Below are 4,421 nucleotides of genomic sequence, written 5' to 3'. Positions count from 1 at the left end.
AGAGAGAGAGTGAGTGAGTGAGTGTGTGTGTGTGTAATTTCAAGTAACCATGCTGTCCGAATGTACACAACTTAATACAAAAAAATAAAGAGTTAAAAAAGTTAAAGTTTACAAACATATTTTTAAAGTTAATCTTTTAAACCAGTATACAATTTTTTATATATATTTTATTTATTGAGTTGCAAATATTGACAAAGTTATTGCACCAGACCTGAATCAAATATGCCTTTTCATAAAGTTTTATGCTCATGTCACATACCAACAAATATTATTAAAATATTAGTAATATTTTAAAACAAACTGCTTCACTCCTTCATTTTCTAAATAAATACTATTAAAAGATTGAAAGGATATCAGCATTTCCAAGAATTTCATCCGTTTATTATCAGTTTCTGCACAGTTACACCGCCTTTACATTTAAGGCTCACCAAAATAAAAACAAAAAACCTCTTAATTCAAAAACCTTTCATTATCGATGATGTGCATTCAAGTGATTTTTGAAACTGATGCAGACGAAAACGTTTATTAAAAGATTTATTAAATTGTTCATTACATGTAGGCCTGTTACAAAAGTGATGTGAAAGATATGTCATGTATGCTGCAGTTTAAATCATTCTCAACTGATATCAGCTTACTCTGAAACGCGTTCTGAAATCAAATCAATGGGTGCCACTGTTCACATGAAATGGTTTTTTTTGGCTTCTCTTCCAATGACAAGGTTGCATTCAGACATCCCATGATATTCCTCTGCTCCTCTTTAACGTTTAAATTGACCTTAGAGCAATTTTCTGGATTGCTCCTGTGTCAGCGAGAGTCCTGCGCCAGTAGAATGCGAGTTCTTATTTAAAAGAAAGGAAGTGGGCTGAAATTATGTTTTTGAGATAAGCTTGCCAACCGACTGTAGTGACGAAGGAATCTGTGGCGCTTGAAAATGGCCTATCCTCCGGCTAGAATTACAGAACGCAGGACCGGCACAGTCTCCCGGTGAACAAAGACATTTCTGACGAAATTATGTTTTTGAGATAAGCTTGCCAACCGACTGTAGTGACGAAGGAATCTGTGGCCCTTGAAAATGGCCTATCCTCCGGCTAGAATTACAGAACGCAGGACCGGCACAGTCTCCCGGTGAACAAAGACATTTCTGAGAGCCAAATAAATAGCTACGCTGTTTTCCAGAGCCCTCCATATGAACATCAAACTGATTAATGCATTTGTGATGAACAGACGCCATACTGTCTTAGTATTAAATGTCACTCATAATAAGTGTCTTAACCTGTGAACCGCGGCTCAGTTGATGTATGCTGTTGTACTCTCGTGGATTCTTTCATTCTGTCTTGTAATTTGTACGAATGACTGTTTAACTGTGTTACAGTGGTTTCCATGGAAGTGTGTGTTTGGACACATAGCAAAGTGGATAAGAGGCCATATTCAAACAGGCCCCTGTCAATTTTAGCTGCAAATTGAGAACATTGCGTCATTCCAGACCTAATCATCAGATCATCTTCTTGATAGCAATATTCGCCACGGTTTGAGTTCGTTTCCAACATACACATACATTCTCATTTCTTCCCCTGAACTGATGGCCAGATCCACGTGTTTCAAATCATCTGGAGGTATATTTGTCCTTTGATTTCCGTGGAATATCTGGGCAAAGGCCAGTCGCGCCTCCATGACCATCAATGTCTGATCCGACTCTGAAGTTCACTTAATCTTCATGATGGATCAGAAGGCCTCCCAGCTCGAGGTCAAAATATTCCCGATTCTTTCATGACCCAGCTAGATAAAAATGTCATTTGTTTTTGTTTAGTTCCCTGTGAAGACCTTTGATGATCTAACAAGAGAGCAATTTGAACGCTCGATTTGAAAGTTACGGTTTCTAACATGCGGTCAGTTCAGTTTTAAATACAAACATACACACAAACACAGTCTCTGTTTGGCCTGTTTGTTTAAATTGTTAACATTGTAAACCAAGCTTCTTATCAATGTCTTCAAAATATTAAACCCATATAACAAACACTAATAAAATACAAATATATTATAAAAAATATCACTAAAACATTTTTTAAATATTGACATAATACAATTTTAAATTGTTTACATTGTACACCAAGCTCCATATCAATTGATAAAAATATGAAACTATAATAATAAAAATATAAGTATATTATAAAATAATTAAAAATAAATATTTATAAAATATAATTTTCTGTATTCTGTTTTACTGCAATTTTCTATATTTTTAAATCTGTAGTCAACCGCTGAAGAATTAACATTTCATAATCATACATTTTGATTGGCCTGTTTGTTTAAATTGTTAACATTGCAAACTAAGTTTAATTTCAATTTATAAACATTTTGAGATACTGGATGTTTGACTTTCATGAGCTGTAAGCTCTAATCATCAAAATTAAAACAACAAAAACGTTTGAAATGTTTTACTTTACATGTAAGGAATCTAGAATATATGAAAGTTTCACTTTTTGAAATAAGTTACAGAATTTTTTTTTTCATGATATTCAAATTTTTTGAGATGCACCTGTATTTAAAATTACAATTACTTGAATAGGTCTGAAATTAAAGAAACACAAATAACATATCATAAAATATTTACACTGGAATGTTTATTTTTTATGACTTAAATACATCTGTCACAACGTCATATTCAAGATGCATCACAAAAAGCAAACGAGTTACATCAGAAACCTCTACGACAAGGGACCAACCATCAAAAATGCAATACTGAAATATATTATTTGGATCAATAAATGCATAATGCAAAAATATACAGATATGATGCTTTTTAATTGTTTTGGCTTGCATTGTGCACAGTATAAAGGTATCAAGACAAATATACCATATAATTTAACAATAACACCCTAACTGGAATGCCAGTTGCAAAGAGTTCAATGATTTAACTGGAATATAGGTAAAGTGGAATATGATAAATAATGCCTCATGTCTGTGGGCTTGTGCTGAATGCACACCGGTGTGTCAGAGCACTGCATTTACCCACAGGATCTGGAGCACCAGCTGACATCACTGTACATTAACTGGAAGATGAAATCTTTTTTTTACAATCCTTCACAGGAGAAACTCCAGTCGTGACATATATATTTTTTGGAAATCAAACATTTTGTGCAAATACCATTTTTCTTTCTTTTTTTAATAAAAAAACACTACAAACATTAATAAATTGTTGAAACATTGCAACAGACACATTCACAATGTTGCTTGCGAAAGCTGCCCTTTTCATTCGGGAAAAAATATTTCACTTAATTACAGGGCGTACATATGGATTATGTGAATAAATATATACTATATTCACAATAAATCTGTTAGGTAATAATCATTGCAACATGAATGTGGCATAGTTTTACAGAATTAATGATGCATTACTAAACAAAGTACCTTTTTGGTTATGTCCTTAGACCATAACTTGCATTTCAAATAACTATGGCTTTATTGACAAAATGAGTGCTGTGATATTAGTAATTATGCAAGAAAACCAATTCACTTCCAAATCATTTAAATGTATGTTTATATAAGTGGCACAAATTTGCGGTACAAGCAAATAAGGTTCCTTCCTCTGCAAAAGCTCAAAAGTGGTCCGATTCAAAAGAATCCAGCTGTCAAACTCTTATTACAGTAAAAGCTGTGGGAGGCAAATATACTGTATATATTAAAAGTGCAGTTTTTATCATTCCTTCAACCTGTAAAACATAAGTGGTTTTCATTTCCTTTCATAACAGTGGGTTACCCAGCATAAATAGGAACAGAAACAAATTACAACGAATCTTCAAATGTGAACAATCACACGCCACAAACCACCATCATATGGTAAACATCGCACAACTCAAGGTATTTTTCAATGAAACACATTCTGTGGAACAAATGTCACGCTCTCTTCCCTTAGAACTACTTACCAGCTTTTTAATTTAAGAAGGGCTCATGTTTGGTAACAGAGTCTGTAGTGATGGGATCATTTTTTAATTTAATCCAGTGTTTCTGAACACTGAAATGCAATCTATTAGAAACAGATGTAGTGTAAAGTGGATGATGCCACTTCATACATCAATTGTAAGAGCAAACAATACTAAATGGGCAGTGAAATTAGCAGATACATCGATCTTTCATAGCAAGTAAACACATAAACTGAATTTTAACCGACCCTCAAATCACCTAAATCCACTCTTCACCTAAAAACACCACAACAGAGCCCACCAGCATGTTTCCGGATGTAAAAATCCCATTCATTTTCTCCACAGAGAACTTCAAAACAGACTAACCAAAGGTTATATCAATTAATTTAGATATGGTCATATATATTTTTTAAAAAGCAATGTTACATGTTGATTGATAGATAGATAGATAGATAGATAGATAGATAGATAGATAGATAGATAGATAGATAGATAGATAGA

Source organism: Sinocyclocheilus anshuiensis, unplaced genomic scaffold (genome assembly GCF_001515605.1).
Source record: "Sinocyclocheilus anshuiensis isolate Anshui unplaced genomic scaffold, SAMN03320099.WGS_v1.1 scaffold190, whole genome shotgun sequence".
NCBI lineage: Eukaryota > Metazoa > Chordata > Actinopteri > Cypriniformes > Cyprinidae > Sinocyclocheilus > Sinocyclocheilus anshuiensis.
The sequence above is the reverse complement of the archived record's forward strand: the minus strand, read 5'-3'. Positions refer to the sequence as shown.